The following is a 21,981-nucleotide window of genomic DNA, read 5'->3' as shown; positions in this document are numbered from 1 at the left end:
GGGTGAATTAATTGAAATACCTAATGAACTCCTGTGCTCAATCCAAAGGTATTTCCCAAAACTAGACTTCTTGATGTACTTGTAGGAGAAAACCCCACTCAATTTGACCCCATATAACCCTCCAAATCTCTGTCCGAAGTTGCTGAACTATGTCTGGCAAATCCTGCTTGCACATCGAAGAAGGTGAGCTTAGTTGGTGGACCTAATGAATTCCCATGCTTGATCTGAAGGTATTTCTGGAAACTAGACTTCTTTATTGACTTGTATAAGAAAACCTCTCTCAATTTGACCCTGTATAGTCCTCCGAATCCCTGTTTGAACCTTGCTTTTCTGCTTGGTCGACTCCTTGGTCGACTGGGCCAGTCAACCAAGCACTCGACCAAAGGAGTGTAAAATCCGAGAAAATATAATTTTAGGGTTTTTCACTTCTATTTAAACCCTACTTCGAGTTTCTTAGTTACAGCGGCCTCCTAAACACTTTTTGAACGTGAGAAGACCTCTCCGAAACTCTCTCTGGTGATTCGAACGATTCCTCTGTAGATCTAAAGCTTCTCATCTCTGATATGCCAATTCAAGGTTAGTATCTCTTCTGAATTTCTAATTATTCTTTCTTCGTTCTTGTTCTTGATTGAGATCAGGAAAAGATGATGCATCCTTGCAACCATCTATTCCATGATCTCATTCTATTCTTTGAGATCTATGATCATCATCATGATCTTAACCCTAGCCAAATAAATCTCTTGAAACCCTAACCCTTGTATGATCTTTCTGGAAACCTTTGGTAACCTCCCATGTGAGCGAAACCTCATGGGCAACGTTTCTATTATCCTAAACTAGAATTTTTATGATTTCTTGATAACAATCATTCCCTCTCTTTCCGTGATCATAACCTTTTCATGAGAGCCATAAAGGTTGAAACCCTAGTTTCTTGGGTCAAATCAAGAACCCATATTTTGACCATGACTTGATGATTTTATCTTCCCATATGATTCTAATACATCCTAGGAAGTTCCCCTTCGAATTTCGGATCAATCCGACTTCAAACGAAGAAGTTATGACCAATCTAAATTCTGCAATTCCGTACTGACTCGATTAGTCGACTGGGTCAGTAGACCAAGGCACTCGACCAATGAAGGAAGTAGCTTCAATTTTCGCTCAGTTTGATTCGTTTTCTCTCTGATCTTTTAGGCATCTTTCCAAAATGTTGTATCTATGCTTGTTAGGAGTCTATTTGCCAAGTTTGGTGTCTCTCTCTTTGATCTTTGGATTATCTTCGGCGATAATCAAGGTAAGGACAGTTATTTCATAATAACATAGATCGCATACTCTCTGGTTTCTACTTTATGAAACTATGAGTTTGTTACTGTTCTTATATTTTATACTTCTGATGTACTACTGTAAGTACAGTAGCACTTCACTTATGTTTTCTTTTTATTATTTAAGCTTATATGCATTGGTTATTACTATATTGTTTAACGATTAGCTTATGCTTTTACATTCTCTTTTATATGATGAATTGTTGGTTGTGTATGTTATGACTGATCTGAGAATGTGTTTGATTAAGTATGGTTTGGGACTGGGAAGTGTCCTTTTGACGCTTCTGTCCTTGGACATCGGAGGGAATAGTATGGGATGTTCTCCGAAGATGCCCATCGACGCTTTCCCGAATCATTGGTTGTCATACCTAAGGCTATCTAGCAGTGTTTGGCTAGGATGTCCCCGTTATATTAGACCCAAATCGGAAGGGTATTGAGACCATTTGGAGAATGGTCTCATATTGTGGGGGCCATTTGGAGGGTTGCATATGGCTAGACTTGGGCTCATGGGCGCTAATTGAATACAAAGATTTGTTCTTGCTTTTGATTATATTATTGTGCTAAGTGGCTTTGATCGTTCTTAAATTTGATCGGCGGGACCGTGAATCACTCCCTCGGGTAGTCCAGATAGGGTACCCCTTGGTGTATTTTAGGGCGGGATGTGACAACCTGGGTCCCATTATATACTATGGTCTTCAGAGACAGTATTACAAAGTTAGAGTCCTCCTGGATTACAAACTCTAGAGTCCCTTCAAGATACTCTTCATCATTACGTGATATAGTCGGTTACAAAATTAGAGTCCCTTCTGGATACTTCTTCATTACGTGATATAGTCGGTGAGATAGGTGGATCGTTGTTTGTTTCTTATGGGCCTTATTGGGTTGCCTCTTCTAAAGTATTCGTGACAGTAAGTCAAAGTTTTGGATCCAAATGATTGAATTGCATGAACCTGAGAATAGAATTCAGAAAAGTATTCTAACCCAAGTTCACTAAAATTAAGATAACTCAATATTTAGGAATGCAATGGCATATTATTTTTGCTATAGTTAGATCACTTGAAATTTTTACATTTATTATTTAAATACTTCCAACTTAGGTCTGGAAGAAAATCGAAAAGAGTTTAGAAGCGATAAGTTTTGCAAAGACAGTGTTATTCTTGGAAGTTGAATGTAATTATAGGTAAGAATGCATTGTTAATTGATGTTTATCATCATAATTGGATTTCCGTGACTTAAATTATTTTATAAATGATGATTTTTCTAAAATTTATCTTGTTTGTATAAATGATGATGTGAACATTATGACGTGTTTATGATTTCCTATTTAATTAGGAAAAATCTAGATATGGATTAAATATATGAATGATAGATGTTACCCAAAATGATATGAAATTCATAATTGATGCATATTGCATTTCCATTTAATTTCTATGAATGTTGACTAAGATTGCAAAAGAAAGCAAGTAAAATGGCATAAAAGACTTGTGTTGATGAGCACTATAGCCAACACTCGATGAGTGATTGAGAAGAGAAGCATTGAGGCATATAGATTGAAAATTTTAAAAACTAATAATATAGAATGCCAACATACAACATATAAGGTATATCAGGCGTCAAGCCAATGGACTGAAGCCACTTTGGTTTTAAGGACTGAAACCACTTTGGGTATACCTTATTATGGAATGTTGAGGCTTAACAATGGAATGTAATAAGAAATGATTAACGCTAGTTAAAATGATAAATAAAGATGAAGAAAGTGATAAATTGAAAGACAAGTAAAATTGATTTTGGATTCACGGCTTATATAAGAGGTTATTATTATTATTATTCTTTTTTGGTAATCTACAAGAGGTTATCATCATTATAAGTAAATAGCGAACTATTTAACTTACTTTCATATACTAATAGCATAATTGACAATGTCATTTCTTACAAGGTTTATAGCTCATTCTTTTGTTAATACGTTTTTCAGATGGGACTAAAAAGGACAAAGGTAAGAGTATTGTCATTGTCGAGGAGGCAAAGAAGTGAAGCTCTAGTTTTCTTTTGGTATTTTCTCTAGTGTTAATGACAAACTTTGGTTATGTATGTATTATTAAAGAAGCGATTTGTACCTAAACGATGTTTAATATATCCTTAAGTTCAGTGTCCTTAAGAGTGTGGAATTCTTTTAGAGATGCCATCAATTACATACTGTAAGTATAGTTTTGCTTCCATCATCTTCTAATGTTTTTGTTTAAGATGGTCGTTCTATATATTTCGATATGCTTCTTATAGTGGATGAAGGGGTAGAATGTTTTATCTGTATGGTCCCAATAGGACTCTAGCATTGTGGGCCCCAGTTGGTCCTTGGTTTGCAGTCTTTACAAACCTGCAATGAACAGTGCTAAGAATGATATTGAGGATCACAATGTAAGAATATTTCTATCCAAGATCGCATAGATTGACTAAAAACACCTTAGTATGATAATGACACAAGATGATGATGAGCATACCTTTCTATGGTTCTATTGGAGACGAAGCGCAGCGGAATATCTTCTTTATGTCTCCCACTAGGAACAAACTTGAGGTGGAAGTTGATTCTATGATCAACTTGATGTTGGATCTTCTCCTCTAGACTCCTCCCTATTCACTGGCTTGATGGTATATCCTTTCTGACTGAGCAGATGTGATTGTGATTATGATTAGGGTTAGAAGAGGGACCTAGCATCCTTTATATAGGCAAATCCGTTAGATCGTCCATCAAGATCTAACGGTTCCTATTAGTCCACACTAGCCAGTCCATATAAGAGTTCTAGTAACCGTATATTACCCATATCAGACCAATAAGAAACCAAATCAAAGTGTAACACAATCAATGAAGCCCACCTTATGTGGAATATTCAATTAATATTCTAACATTCTCCCACTTGGGCTATATTGATTGTGACACAGTCAAGTAAAACAAAACATCTCCTTTGTTTTAAGAAAACATTTGAAAAAGATACATTGAAAACATTTTGACCTTTATGTGCACAACTTTATATTGGTCTGAAGATAATCCTAGAGCTCAATCCCTTCACATAGAGCTTTAAGTACCGAATCATGGCAGTGACTGCATCTTTTATGCAACACAGGACCATCCATGGTCACAAATACTCTTAACTTTACTGAAAATGGATGCAATATGGTAGTGTGGCAACTAATGACACTTTATAGAAATCCTCATGTGTCATTCTGTTGTCAATCCAAATCTCTCACTTTATGGTTCCCACGAACCTGACTCAATGCCACGAGAGAATATTGTCACATCCTCCCAGCCGGTACCCTAACTGGCATACCCGAGAGTGTGATCCACAGCCCGAAGATCATGTATCGAGTAATCAACCTCCCACATAAACAATAACATAATCATGAACAATATTAATCGATGTGCGAAAGATAAACCATAGATCCAAATAAGGAAAGAATGAATCATATATAAATCAGAGTACTAAATATAATCAGAGTGTCTAAATCAAATAAGTAAAGTGAGGCGAAATCCCACTCTACAACCAGCGGAAATGTAGTTCTAAAAGAGAAGAAACATAATGAAATCTAATCCCAATAGCAGGTACAATAGGTAACTAAATTGTTCTCAATCTAATAGACAATATCCCTATAAGTATAAATCTCATAAATGGCACAAGGGCGCTTCCACTCTATGGTCGGACTAAGCATCGTACGGAGCATAACCACTCGCGGAATCTTCAGTGTAATTGTCGTAACCGCAATCACTTTCCTGGAGATATGCCTCTTCTCCTTGCGCTTCTTCATACGAGCAGTCATGATACTCGGAACACAGTAGAGTAGTCTAACAAACATTGTACAAAAGGAATGAGTTTCAAAGAAACTCAGTAAAGCAGTTAAATCCATAATAACATAAATGGCAGGATTACAAAACAAACATAAATGCAATATGGTATGAGACAAACAATTAATGTATGAATCTAACTCTACGTATGCTGGTCTCTAATGGCAGACATGCTTTAAGTCATAGCACCGTACTTCTTTAGGAAAGTCTCATTCACTCATCATCAGTTGGTAATGGGTCCTTCATCCCTCAGGATATTCCATGGCTGGGGTATAGGTCACCACTCTCTCACATCACCATTGGTCTAAGTACCGGCGCATGTCAGGGTTAAAGCCTAGCCAAATGCAAGTCTTCTACTCAACTACATCAAGTCAGATCCAGATACGTCCATTCCTCACCCCTGGCGATCCTTTCCGGTATCCTTCACACTAGAGTCCTCATAGTCCCTGACTACGGACTCATCAACCCTATTGGTTATCCACATATGGTAAACGGGAAGCTCTCACGTCCTCTCACGGGTTGGTTACCGGTCTTAAGCGCCCATGAGCCCAAGTCTAACCATATGCAACCCTACCAATAAATGGTCCCCACAATGTGATTCCTGTCCTCTCACGGGTTGGTTACCGGTCTTGAGCGCCCATGAATCCCCATTGCTACCACGGGTCGTTCGGTCTCAATACCCCTCCGATTAGGGTCTGACATAACAGGACATCCTAGCCAAACACTACTAGACAGTCCTAAATATGTCATCCAACAGTTTAGGAAGGTGTCCAAAGGGCATCTCCGAAAACATCCCATAATATTCCCGTAGTAGTCCTAGGACAGAAGTGTCAAAAGGAACACCTCTCCTTTCCAAACCATACGTAAGCATACACATGCATCAATCCATAACATCACATATATGGTAACTTCATATATGGAAAGAAATCAATAATTACATTCAACTTGTGTATAACTGGTAAGTAAATCATACATGAGTCAATTTAATATAAACAAGTAATGCTACTGATATCAAGACAGTACCACAGTAGTATAACATTATAAGAATCTAATTAAAGAAATAAACTAACAAGATTCAAATATAGAAACTAAGATATGCAATTTATGTTGTTAAGGAAGTAACCATCCTTACCTTTTATAACTTGCAAAGGAATCTTAAGAAATCAAGTAAGATCTTGACAAACTTGAGAAGAAGGTCCTAGACAAGTGTATACAACATATTAGGAAAGATCCCTAAAAGAAAAGATATCAAAACATCCAAAACAGACCAAATCTGGAGTTGCTGTACTCATTGGTCGATTGGATTGGTCTACTGTCCCAGTCGACCAATCAGTCGACCAATGGAGACAGTGGCCTACAAAATCAGAGTTTTAAGAATAAAGAACCGAATTTGGTGGTTCAAAAGGGTACTAAACAAGGGGTAAACTACATTGGTAGTATCCTAACATATAGAGGACCTCAAAACACTAATCGAATCAAGTTTTCAAGTTACAAATTAGAAAACAAAAAGTTACCATAATTAGATTAATCATTGTTCTTGATGAATTAAGAATACAAATCATAGACACGAACAATAGGAGAATGAATCATTGATTTTGATAAACATATCATGGAAGGCATACTTAGATCTTCAAGAAAATAGATCTAAGAACATAAATCTAAATAAGGAAACAAAACTTACCATAGATGTATCAGTCATGATTCTTGAAGAAAGCATGGTATGATAGAAGAGAAACAACTAGAGATTGATAGATCACGGAATATGTAAAGAAAACACAGCGATTGACTACTAATATGATCAATATAATAGATCTAAGAACATCAGAATTTAAATCAAAGATAAACGAAGACGAGATCATGATTTAGATCATGATTCCTTCAAAAGCTTGCAATGATCATGATTACGGACATTGCTTTAGCCTTTAATCCTTAGGAAGATCATGAGAGATAAGTTCAGAGATGTTTGCAACAGAGAATGCAGCATCTCCTCTACTGTCTCAACTCAAAAAGGAAAGAAAACAAGGATGAAGAAGAAGAAGAGAGTGTAAACATACCTTTTTGTGTAAGAACACGAGTTTTGACGAAGATCCGTCAAGATAAACACCAAGGACGCAAGGGAGATGACTTGCAGAGGTCTTTGGTTCGTTCCAAAGACTTTGGAGGCAGAAAATACGAAGTAGACTCGAGATTGGACTTAAATAGAGCAAGCAAGACCTAATTACCAAAGACAGAACCCATTGGTCGATTGGATTGGTCGACTGGTCCAGTCGACCAATCAGTTCAGCAACTTCGAAACAGGGAATTGAAGGCCCAGATCAAATCCAAACCTAAAAGGGTTTTGCACACACACCAAGTGACTTACCTAATAGGTAGAAATGCCTTCAAACCATGATAGAGAGCACTCCAAGTCCATCAACTAATCCGATCTTCATCAAGATTCAGTTTCCATAAATAGAACCTCGTCATCAACACTCATGGATTCAAAGCCAAACACCAAGTCCTCCACTGGGATGGCCCAAAGCTAACTTCTTGCTTTACTTCGGGTCACTGGACCTATAAATAACAAAGTTTCCGGGTCAAGGTTAGGGCTGGGTTTCACAAATATACTTTATGGTTCCCACGAACCTGTGACTCAATGCCACAAAAGAATATACTTTACGGTTCCTACGAACCTGTGACTCAATGCCACGAAAGCATGTACATTATGGTTCCCACGAACCTGTGTCATCTTTATAACTCGAGTTTTAACTTTATGTGTTACATGACACACCTTAAGGCTAATACATGAATGCCTTAGCTTTTGTTTAAGGTTAACACATACCTTAAGACTTTCATAACATGCAACATGATAATAATGTGAAGATTAATATGTCACCAAAGAACTTTATTGAATTCAAATAAATTATCAGTGCATACAAGAGACAAGTACAGATAGAATACCTTATTACACAATAGAGCAAAATTCTCAAACTCCCACTAAACAACCGCATCTAAGGTTCCTCCTAAACCCATAGTTACCGCATGTCTATCAAAGACGTCTGGGTAGGGACCCTTAGTTAGGGGATCTATAACCATATTATCTGTACAAATATGTTCTACTGTGGTGTTACCTTCTTTAACCTTTTCTTTAATAGTCAAATACTTAATTTCCATGTGTTTAGACCCTGTGATACCCTTATTGTTGTTAACAAACAACACAGCAGAATTGTTATCACAGTACAACTGGATAGATATATCCACAATAAAAAAAAAAAATGTCAACTGTCTAATGAGGTTCCTTAACCAAATAGCTTTTTCTTTAGTGGTCAAATACTCGACCATCATGTATTTAGACCCTATGATCACACATTTATTATTGTTAATAAACAACACAACTGAATTGTGATCATAGTACAACTGGATGGGTCTATCCAGAATGTTAAAATAAAACTGTCAATTATCTGATGAGATTCTTTAGTCAAACAATTTCAGTAACTGCCCCATAACATGTAGCAAACTCAACCTATATGATGAAATAAGTAAATTTACCTTATTTCACACTTTTCACGATATTATCCCTCCTGCCATCAAGGAAAACAATTTAAAATGGACTTCTTATTATCCGGACAATTAGCGAGGTCAAATATATATATACCTTAATGCTATAGGTCTAGAACAAGCTTGTAGATTATCTTATCATCAATTGTCCTCTTCAAGTATCTCAAGATAAGATACTTTCTTCAATTGTTCTCTCTCAGTATCCTTTATAGGACAACTGTAATAAGCTCAGTGTATCTCCCTTGAGAATCAAAACCATTCTCAAGTATGCAATCTAGCATACTGAACTTCTTTAAATATAAATTATATATGCCCTCTGAGAAAGATCCAATTAATAGCATGAACAATCCCTATGGATCTCAATGCCCAAGACAAAGATGCCTTACCAAGGTCTTTTATATCATAATTCTCAAATAAAAATTGCTCGGTCTTTATGCAGTAGGTCAACGTCACTACTAGTGAGCAAAATATTATCAACATAAATAATGAGAAAGATAAAATTTCTCCCACTAACTTTGCCATATATATATATATATATATATATATATATATATATATATATATATATATATATATATATATATTGATCTACAAGTTTCTCAACAAAATCAAATGAAGTCACAACATTATCAATCTTTAAACACCATAGTTGGAAGCTTACTTAAAACCACAAATTAGACTTCTTGAGTCTACACCAAGATGATTAAAATCATCAACAGCAAAATCCTCAGGCTAAATGACATGGACTTCTTTATTAAGGTTTTCAATTAGAAAGGCAATCTTCACATCTATTTGGTATAACTCTAAAAAGTCCTTAGAAGAGATAAGTGAGAAAATTTCACTAGTCAACTTCCTCTTTATGAGTAAACTCTTTAGCTGCCAGTCTGGTTTTAAACCTTACAATCTTTCTTCATGAATATTTATTAGTCTTATACATCCACTTAAAATAAATGGGTTTAAAGCCTTTGGGCAACTTAACAAGCTTCTCAAACATCATATTGTCTCATCAACTATATCATATATCTCGTTGCACCCAATCACAAATCTAATTAAAGACAACTTTTTAGTAACTAGGTCAACCATAATGCCAATGTTATATTCATGTTCATTATATCAAGTAGTCTGGGAACAAGCTACATTTCTTGGCTATATCAAACTCCAGAAAAATATTTAAGAACTCACAATTCTGTTGTCTTAACAATGATGGTAAAACAAGATTCGAGTAAGAAACAAATTAACAATGAAAAACTTTTATGTTCCAACTTCTACAATACTGGATTATTCAACCTTAGATTTGCAGAACAACTCAAACGCTAAAATGGTTTAAGTTAGATTTATGAATAATTTGCAATGGAAAATGGAGTAAAAAAGAACATATTTGGAAAGGAACATGATCAAGGATATAAGAGGCTGTTATCAAGGCTTCACCTTATAAAAAATAATTCAGACAAAATAGTTTTCCTACCATACTATTCACTATGTCCACAAGAGTGTGATTAAGCCTTTCGGTTACACAATTTTGCTCGGGACTATCAAACATAGTGAACAGACCAACTATATCCGAATCTTCCGAGTATTTGGCGAATGGGCCCTTAAGCTGTCCAGCATCCTCATATCAGCCATAATACTCTCCTCCCCGGTCAGATCTAACAATTTCTTAACTTCAGTTTAAAAAAAAATTATTACAGATCTTAGAGATTTAGATTATTCTTTAATTGAATACAAAAACCATATTAAGAGTGGTCATCAACAAATAGTGGTCATCAATAAATATGATGAAATAATAATTTATACGCAAGATGGCGGAATAAGGACCACTATCTAGACACCAGGACTGAACGGGACAAGAGAAAATCAAATCTTCAAACAAGAACCAAAGAATCATAACTTTCATTTTCGCACTTAGTTAACCAGACCTTATACTCAATGCAACTTCTACTTACAACAATCATCTCTATTTATAAGGAAGTTTTCACAGGTCCCAAATTGTTAGTCTGACCGAATTCTTTGTCTTTACCCTGAACATTTTTATGAGTATTGATGCTCATAAGAATAAAGTTTCTTCTTAGAAAAAGGTATTGGTCTTTATAATTCCAAACTCAATAGAGTATGCAAAGGGCATTGATGGATAATAGCAAGGGTAATAAAAGAAACATTAGGAATCATGAGTTTTATCTTAAAAAATAATCATTCTGATGAAATAATCCCTAACTCCTCCAAAACCATCACACCTTATGATAAAAAACTCTTACAGAAATATACTTATTTCAACACTAGATGAGACTTAGTATCTTTATGCTATTGCATTCAACAATTTCAAAACAGTGCATTCAGTGGGTAAACAATTCATCAAGTGTTCCTTGATGGACTTCTTAGTGGGCAGTAAAAGAACATAACTACTTTTCACCTCTGCAAAAAATCAACTTTTGTCTTCTATACTCTTATGAGTCATATCCATCAGTTACTCAGTAACAAAGAATGTGTGGTTAACAACACATCATCTACAATTTCTTGAAGTTTGACTTTATAAGAATCTCAATTACAATCATATTGTTATAGACAGAAAATGTGACTAACAGAAGAGCACACATATATCATCATGAAAACACCTTTGAGCAGAATTCATGACATACAGTTGTGATATTCAATCACTTTATTGGCACTTTAATATGTAACTTATTAGTACAACACTAGAAAGAGCACACATATATCATCATGAAAACACCTTTGAGCAGAATTCATGACATACAGTTGTGATATTCAATCACTTTATTGGCACTTTAATATGTAACTTATAAGTACATCACTAGAAAGAGCACACATATATTATCATGAAAACACTTTTTGGCAGAATTCATGACATACAGTTGTGATACTCCATCACTTTATTAGCACTTTAATATGTAACTTATAAGTACATCGCTTAATTATCACAATGTGGGTAACATATAACTTATAAGTGCATCACTTTAAAAAGTACACATATATCATCATGAAAATACATTTTGGACAGAATTCATGACATACAGTTGTGATACTCCCTTACACGTCAGCGGCCATGAGAGTATTCCAACCTTCAAAAAATTTACCACCTTTGGGTGTATAAACTTCTTAGATTAATCAACTCCTAGCCAAATGTTGTACATGTCTCCCTCTTAATGCTAACACATAATTACCACCTTTGGGCGTATAAAAATGCATTAACATCAAGAGACATCCCATTACTATATATGACTAATATTCCATAAACCCAACCATGAATGCCACTTTGGCAGTCACTCACAATCAAGCTCATGAAATTCTCATATTGGAATATACTTTATATTACCCACAAATAATGCTAATACATTGTTTGGAAAAAAAATTCCGGATTACCAAAAGGCAATCGAAGCATGTATAAAATACATCATATATTTATATAAAATTCCAAATTACCAAAAGGCAATCGAAGCATGTATAAAATACATCATACATTTATATAAAATTCCAAATTACCAAAAGGCAATCGAAGCATGTATAAAATACATCATACATTTGCATAAAATTCCGGATTACCAAAAGGCAATCAAACCCTTTGTAAGGCATGCATGATATATATTTTACAATTGTATAATATCATATAAAACATGCTCACAATACAAAGCCATTTGATAAAAAAATCCATATTAAAAAATTCACCCAACGGTGAAGTTACATATACAACATAAATATGTCATATCATGTTTCATATATATAGAAGTGGAATTTGGTCCTGGAAATAATTTCATTGTGTCCGGAAGGGTCCAAAACATATATCCCCAAGAGAACGCTTTAAAGTTCCTTACGATTTAGTCAGAAATAAAAAAAATACTAAATAAATAGCATTCCAATTATTGGCTCAACCAAAACATGATATATAATATTTCACATATATAGGGGTAGAATTGGGTCTTGAAAATGGTTCCATTGCGTTCGAAATGATCCAAAATATAAAACCCCAGAAGAACGCTTTAAAGTTCCTTACGGTTTGGTCAGAAATAAACAAATACTAAACATATAGTATTCTGGTTTTTATTTATTTATTTATTAAACCGGTTCAACTAGAAAATAAAAATGGTCCAAATAAAATCAGAATCTTATTAGACCGAACCGGACTGAACCGAAATCAGCAATTGAATCGAATCTAAATTAAAACCGAATCGAAATCAAAATTGAACCAAGAATCTAAATCAGAAATCGAATCGAATCAAAATTGAACCGAAGAATCGAAATCGAATCGAAATCAGCGAGTTGACTCGCTGAGTCAAAAAACGAGTTTGGTCCAAAATGGTTCAAACAATAAATTCGGTTCACCCAAGTTAATCCATTCGGTTGGATCGTTGACGGTCAACCGGGTCGACTCGTTTGACCTGACGGGTTCAAAATCGGGTCGCCCTGGCGGGTCATGGGTCGGGTTGATCCGACCTGTTGACCCGGTCAAATTGCCACGTCAGCATCGCACAGATTTAAAAAAAAATTAAAAAAACTGCTGCCAGATTCCGGCAGCGATTGCCGGTGCGTCCGAAGTCCGATGGTGACCCATAATATATCAATTTCTTTGTTTTTCCGAGATCTACACCGTGGTGGTTTTAGATTTTCAAAATTCTTTCTAGAAAAAAAGTTATTGACCAAAAACCCCATGGTTTCGATGAAAAAATCAGGAGAAAAAATTCGCAAGTTTCATAGGTTCCATTCTAGAACCCTAAGTTCATCATTCAACAATCCTATGGGTCTTTAATCGATTCTATACAGGCTCTGATGCCACATGTGAGAATATTTCTATCCAAGATCGCATAGATCGACTAAAAACACCTTAGTATGATAGTGACACAAGATGATGATGAGCATACCTTTCTATGGTTCTATTGGAGACGAAGCGCAGCGGAATATCTTCTTTATGTCTCCCATTAGGAACAAACTTGAGGTGGAAGTTGATTCTATGATCAACTTGATGTTGGATCTTCTCCTCTAGATTCCTCCCTATTCACTGGCTTGATGGTATATCCTTTCTGACTGAGCAGATGTGATTGTGATTATGATTAGGGTTAGAGGAGGGACCTAGCATCCTTTATATAGGCAAATTCGTTAGATCGTCCATCAAGATCTAACGGTTCCTATTAGCCCACACTAGCCAGTCCATATAAGAGTTCTAGTCACCGTATATTACCCATATCAGACCAATAAGAAACCAAATCAAAGTGTAACACAATCAATGAAGCCCACCTTATGTGGAATATTCAATTAATATTCTAACACAATTGCAGATTGTTCCTTATAAGTTGAAACTGACGTTTGTTTCTTTCCATCCAAGTGTGATGAATGGTGGTTATGAAGGAGAAATGACAAACGTCATTTACCATGTTGTTTCTATTAGCCATAATATGACCGTTGGAGATTTTTGGAGAATATGACCGTTGGAGATCTTGGATAATATGACCGTTGCAAATAATTTCTTTCCTTATGTATAGCATGCTACATTTATTTTATTCTTTACTTGATTGTATTATATATACACATGAAGAAGTAATACAAAATCACTCCTACACAAAATCATCTTAACATGGTATCAGTTTAAGACGATCCAAACCTTTTCAAGTGACGCTATTTTTTTTTCAAGAGCAGTCAGCGATCCCTACGTTGTTGTTTTCTTTTCGCTGCTTTTACAATGACGGATCCATCTATCAATGCTCTTGCTACAGCTGTTGTTGCTTCCAATAATGTTGTTTTCATCAACTTTGATGGTTCTTCTCCATATTTTCTACATCATTCGGATAATCCTGGTGCTATACTCGTCACACAGCTTTTACGCGGCGATAATTATCCCACTTGGAATCGTGCAATGCGGATGGCTCTTGAGGCCAAACATAAGCTTGCATTTATTGATGGCTCCTTGCCTAAACCCGCCGCTGATTCTTTGGAACTTCACGCATGGACACGATGCAACAGCATGGTCCTTTCTTGCTTGCTAAATGCTCTCTCACCTGATATTGCTAATAGCATTCTTTACATCTCTATTGCCCACGAGGTTTGGGATGATCTTCGTGATCGTTTTTCTCAAAAAAATGATCCTCGAATTTTTGAGATCCGACGTAACATTTCTAATCATCGTCAAGGAACCTCTTCTTTGGCATCTTATTATACTATTCTCAAGGGTTTTTGGGATGAAGTCGACTCATACAACTCGTTCCCGCCCTGCACTTGTGGTCTTTTGTCAAAACACACTGATCTTCAACGACAAGATCGCTTACTTGAATTTTTAATGGGCCTTAATGATTCTTATTCTTCTGTTCGAAGTCAACTCTTGCCTAACATCAATCATGCTTATTCTCTTCTATTGCAAGAGGAGCGTCATCGCTCCCTCCATGAGTACCGAATCCATCATTGCATCAATCTGCCCTTGCAGCCACTGCTCCTCGTAGACATTCTAAAAATGGTAAGAAGCCTATATATCACTGTGATTTTTGTGGCATAGACGGCCATTCAGATTCCTGTTGTTTTAAGAAACACGGTTATCCTCCCAAGAGCAACAATACACACATTAAATCAACATCACCTGGATTCTCTGCTCGATCCTTTGCCGCCATCAACCCAGGAACAAATTCTGTTCCCTCCTTTACTTCGGCGCAGTATCATCAATTGTTGGCATTGATCGAATTGGGTAATCCCACTCCTTTAGCAAATGCTGCAGGTAATTCCCCTTCCCCATGGGTTATTGATTCTAGGGCAAATTTTCATATGGCTTCTCAGTTACAATTCTCTAACACTGATATGGTGGTTCCTTATACATCTCCGATTACATTACCCAATGGTGAAACAACCCCTGTGTCCCATTTAGGGACTTGCACCCCCACCCCTTCCATCCCTCTTAATAATGTCTTATATGTTCCTTCATTCCGTTTTAATTTATTATCCGTTAGTCAAATCACTAAAGCTCTCAATTGTCCAGTAACATTTTTTCCTCATCATTGTGTCTTTCAGGACTTACTAACGAAGAAGATGATTGGATTGGGTAAAGAGCATAACGGCTTATATTATTTGGAGTTGCTTCCCTCCATTATTGCAACGATCATATTATCCAAGATCTCCAACGGTCATATTCTCCAAAGATCTCCAATGGTCATATTATGGCTAATAATATGACACTTGGTCTTATTTGCATGATTTTTTTGCAATGGTTAAAACTCAATTCAATTTTCAAATAAAAAAAATTCGCACTGATAATGCTCGTGAATTTTTTAATCACTCCACCACCTCATTTTTTTCAAACCATGGAGTTATCCATGAACATAGTTGTGTTGACACCCCACAACAAAATGGTGTTGTTGAACGCAAAACACGGCACCTACTCAATGTTGGTCGGGCCCTTTTATTTAAGGCCAATCATCCACAAGATTTTTGGGGTGACTGCATTCTTACGCCACACACATTATTAATAGGTTGCCTACCAAACTTTTAAAAGAGAAAACTCCTTTTGAACTTCTTTTTAATAAAACCCCCACATATGTTCATCTTCGTACTTTTGGTTGTTTGTGCTATGGACACAACCATTCCACCATCAAGCACAAATTTGACCCCCGTGCTTCTCCAGGAATTTTCATTGGGTAGCCTTTTGCTCAAAAAGGTTATAAAATTTTTTATCTCACTTCTCACAAGGTTTACACACGTAGAGACGTTGTTTTTATTGAACATATTTTTCCTTACCACTTAAAGACTTCCCCTTCATCTATTAACCCTACCCTCCCTGTTCCAATTCTTGATTTTGAATCCTCCTCCATCCCACCCAACCCAGTTTTCCCATCTCCACCATTGGACCCGCCAACCCCACCACGCAACCCTTCCCCACCTCCAGTTGTGTTGTTGCCACGTTGCTCCGCCCGGTCGCATAATCCCCCTCCCATTTGAAGGACTACATATGCTCGGCTACTCATGCCACATCTTCTTCGGATGCCGGTAAACTATTTTCTCTTGATTCTTCTATATCTTATAAAAAGGTCTCACATTCTCATCTTAAGTTTATCAGGTCTCTTTCCTCTTCTGAAGAACCCACTAGCTTTGCGAAAGACATGTTGTCACCTGATTGGAAAGATGCCATGCAGTCAGAGATTGAGGCTCTTGAAACCAATAACACTTGGTCACTTGTTCCTTTGCCGCCTCAAAAGAAAGCCATTGGTTGTAAATGGGTCTACAAAATTAAACGACACTCTAATGGTTCTATTGAACGGTACAAAGCACGTTTGGTGGCCAAGGGGTACACCCAAACTGAAGGTGTTGATTTTCATGAAACGTTTGCTCCTATGGCCAAACTCGTTACCGTACGCGTCTTGCTTGCTCTTGCCTCAATTAAAAATTGGTCACTTCATCAACTTGACGTTAATAATGCCTTCTTACATGGCGATCTTGACGAAGAAGTATATATGACTCTACCTCCTGGTTATCATCGTAAGGGGGAGAATGTTGTTTGCCGCCTCCACAAATCTCTCTATGGTTTAAAGTAGGCTTCTCGTAATCGGTTCGCCAAATTTTCTACTGCCTTAATGAGTGTGGGCTTCATTCAATCGACTGCAGATTATTCCCTCTTTTCTAAGGGCTACGGGAATTCAACGATCTTTGTATTAGTATATGTGGATGACATCCTTATTGCTGGTTCTGACGCTTTGGCGATTTCCACCTTAAAGAGTTTCCTTCACCAACAATTTCGTATCAAAGATCTTGGACCCATGAAATATTTTCTTGGTCTTGAACTGGCTCGCTCACAAAAAGGTATTTTCCTCAATCAACGAAAATACACTTTGGATATATTATCGGATGTTGGTCTCACCGGTGCTCACCCAACTTCTTTTCCAATGGAACAAAATCTCAAGCTTACGAACTCCGATGGTGATATCCTTCCTGAACCTGCATCTTATCGTCGTTTGATTGGACGGTTGATTTATCTCACCATCACTTGTCCAGATATTGTGCACACTGTCAACATTCTTAGCCAGTTTATGCACCAACCTCACAAACCACATATGGACGCTGCAACTCGCCTTCTCCGATACCTTCACAACTCACCTGGCCAGGGTATTTTACTTCCAACTAATAGCACCTTATCACTTCGTGCTTTTTGCGACTCTGATTGGGCCAGTTGTCCCATGACTCGCCGCTCCACCACCGGTTACTGTGTTTTTCTTGGTTTTAGCCCTATCTCTTGGAAGACTAAGAAACAACATACAGTTTCTCAATCCTCTGCCGAGGCGGAATATCGAGCCATGGCAATGGCCACTTGCGAGCTAATTTGGTTAACTTCGTTCCTTCAAGATTTTGGTGTTCATTTGAAGCAACCAATCCCTCTTTTTTGTGACAATCAAGCAGCCATCCACATTGCCGCCAATCCTGTGTTTCACGAGCGCACCAAACATATTGAAATTGATTGTCATGTCATCTGTGATAAGATACGCTCTGGCCTCATCCACACCGTTCACACTTCTAGTTCTACCCAAATTACTGACATTTTCACCAAATCCCTTGGCAAAGATTCTTTTCTATTCCTCAAGGACAAGTTGGGAGTTCTTGATATTCACTCTCCATCTTGAGGGGGAGTATTATCCATAATATGACCGTTGGAGATAATATGACCGTTGGAGATCTTGGATAATATGACCGTTGCAAATAATTTCTTTCCTTATGTATAGCATGCTACATTTATTTTATTTTTTACTTGATTGTATTATATATACACATGAAGAGGTAATACAAAATCACTCTTACACAAAATCATCTTAACAGTTTCCATTGAAGTGGTTGGTAAGCCAATCGATCTCAGCATGCTAGGGAAGGGCAATGTGGTTTGGATGGCCATTAAGGGATAGAAGGTGGTGCCAAGTATCAAAAGTATAAGAGCGCTAGAAGAAGAGATGGTAATGATTCTCCTTCTCAGTCTTACACACAAGGCATGTTGGAACCATAGAACTATCCCAGCGAGGAAGCCGATCTTTGGTGGGGAGGCAGCATAACCATGCTAGCCATGTGATGATAGAATATCGCTCTTGACATGCAAAGAACCAAACTAAGTGATGCCAGGGTACCTTAACCCATGGAGTACGGAGGGTATTATAGGCTGAATTGGTAGTAAATCTTCTAGAAGTAGGTGTCTATATGGGGATACCATGTATAATGCATTGAAGGGGCTTAATGCTGCAAATTTCTGACCATTTAAGTTGAATGAGATCAGATCTATGATAAACCCAAAAACCTTGAGAGATAAGAGAGCTAACTCGATCAAACCTTTACCAGAACCATCATGGATAACATATCTTATGTGTCGGCATGCCAAGGATCTTGATTTGAGGATGGCAGCAAAGAAGTCAAACATTTGGAAGGCATCACCTAAATGGTATGCCATCTGAGATAGCGGTGTTTGATGAAATTGTACTAACAAGTGTTCTTCTTAGAGCAAAGGAGCCGAGTAATAACTCCATAATACTAACTTGAAAACCCAAATTGCAAGTTCGAGTACCTGAGCGTCTATTCGAAAGAAGTTGTGTGTATCCGAATCAAAGCCCATGTTTTGGCCTCAGAACCTAAGAATCTAGTTGAAGTTGATAAAGAACCTACCTTATATGGAACTGAAAGAAAATCTAGTTGTGGATGGTTTGAGAAGGTGGATAAGAGCTCTCTACATGTTTAAATTTGTAGTACTATTAGGGATCAACCGGGAGTGCAAAGTGCTCAAGTATTGAAAAATACTAGGGGGCAGTTGCTTAAGGCAACTGATTGGCCAAGTAACTGCCACCCGTGGTGGTTATTAATGGCAATGGTAGTTCTTTTAAAAATTCAACTCTATCATATTAATGTAAAACTTCTTTAAAACGATGACTTCCTCGTTAATTCTCTTTTAAAACCAGTAAATCACAGAAAATTTTATTTTCTTTTTTATAAATAAGTGATGGTAGTATATTGGAGAAGATACAAAGATTATTTCAGTAATTCAAATAATAAGTTTGAACAAGCTAATATGAATCAACTTGACAAAAAAATAAAATAAAAAGACAAAATCAATTAGGTTTAAAAATCGAGGGTAACTTGGGAATTAGAAAAACATTAGGGGAAAAGGAGATATGAGAGTATAAACTTTTGAGAAAATCAAATGTAAAAGATTGATTAGGGAAGTTTTAGTAAATAGAGCCTATTTAGGGGAGTGATGGAAATTCACTCAAATTAGTAATATGAGAAATAGCTGAATAAGAAACGGTGAATTGAAATTTTGAATTTTTGTTTGATAATGATGCTGTCACTTTTTATTAGTGTAATAGATATAATTAATTACAAATCTAGGAAATTATATACAATTTGTTCTTTTTAATATATGATGCGTCTCAGTTAAACTTCTGGATCCGACTGAGCCTCCTCTCGTATCCGGGATGATGAGTCTTGCAAGAGAGGTTAGATGTGGGCCGGCTTGTATGCCGGGTAGCCATGTCACGCCCTCCCAGCCAGTACCCTATCTGGCATACCCGAGAGTGTGATCCACAGCCCGAAGATCAGGTATCGAGTGATCAACCTCCCACATAAACAATAGCATAATCATGAACAATCATAACAAGAGTGCGGAAGATAAATCATAGATCCAATAAAGAAAGAATGAATCATAAATGAATCAGAATACTAAATATAATCAGAGTATCAAACAGATAAGTAAAGCGAGGCAAAAATCCCACTTTACAACCAGCGGAAAAGTAGCTCTAAAAGAATAAACTAGACAAAACCTAATCCCAGTAACAAGTACATTGGGTAACTAAATTGTTCTCCACTTTATAGACAACATCCTTGTAAGTGTAAATCTCATAAATGGCACAAGGACGCTTCCACTCAATGGTCGGACTAAGCATCGTACGGAGCATAACCACTCGCGGAATCTTCAGAGTAATTGTGGTAACCGCAATCACCTTCCTGGAGATATGCCTCTTCGCCTTGCGCTTCTTCATAGGGACCGTCATAGGACTCAAGACTGCAGGATAGTCTAACAACATTGTACAATAAAGGAATGAGTTTCAAAGAAACTCGGTAAGGCGATTAAAATCCATAATAACATAAATGGCAGGATTCCAGAACAAACATAAATGCAATATGATATGAGACAAGCAATGAGTGAATGAATCTAACTCTATGTATGCTGGTCTCTATTGGCAGACATGCTTTAAGTCATAGCACCGTACTTCTTTAGGAAAGTCCACTCACATCCTCAACCATTTAAGATATCTTGGATTCTCTCACGGATCATTTCACCGGTCTTGAGCAGCCGATTGGTAATGGGTCCTTCATCCCTCGGGACAAACCTTGGCGGGGGGTTAAGTCAACACACTATCTCACAACCATTTGGTATAAGTCTTGGCGCATGTCGGGGTAAAACCTAGCCAAATGCAAGTCTTCTACTTAGTTACATCAAGTCGAGATCCAGATACGTCCATTCCTCGTCCCTGACGATCCTTTCCGGTATCCTTCACACTAGAGTCAGCGTATCCTATGGCACCGACCAACTCGGACTACGGACTCATCAACCCTATTGATCATCCACATATGGTAAACGGAAGCTCTCACGTCCTCTCACGGGTTGGTTACCGGTCTTAAGCGCCCGTGAGCCCAAGTCTAATCATATGCAACCCTACCAATAAATGGCCCCCACAATGTGATTCCTGTCCTCTCACGGGTTGGTTACCGGTCTTGAGCGCCCATGAATCCCCATTGCTACCACGGGTCGTTCGGTCTCAATACCCCTCCGATTAGGGTCTGACATAACAGGACATCCTAGCCAAGCACTACTAGACAATCCTAGATATGTCATCCAACAGTTTAGGAAGGTGTCCAGAGGGCATCTCCGGAAACATCCCATAATATTCCCGTAGTAGTCCAAGGACAGAAGTGTCGAAAGGACACCTCTCCTTTCCAAACCATACTTAAGCATACACATGCATCAATTCATATCATCACATATATGGTAACTTCATATATGGAAAGAAATCAGTAATTACAATCACTTGTATAACATTGGTAAGTAAATCATACATGAATCAATTTAATATGAATAAGTAATGCTACTGTAATCAAAGTTATGCAACCGTAGTATATCATTGTAAGAATCTAATTTAGGAATCATATCCATGATATTCAAATATAGAAACTAGATTCATGCTATTTATGTAATTAAGGAAATAACCATCCTTACCTTTTATAACTCGCAAAGGAATCCTAAGAAATCAAGTAAGATCTTGGCAAACTTGAGAAGAAGGTCCTAAACAA

Source organism: Hakea prostrata, chromosome 11 (genome assembly GCF_041222555.1).
Source record: "Hakea prostrata isolate BN-2017 chromosome 11, UWA_Hpros_2, whole genome shotgun sequence".
In the NCBI taxonomy this organism is placed as follows: Eukaryota; Viridiplantae; Streptophyta; class Magnoliopsida; order Proteales; family Proteaceae; genus Hakea; species Hakea prostrata.
The sequence above is the reverse complement of the archived record's forward strand: the minus strand, read 5'-3'. Positions refer to the sequence as shown.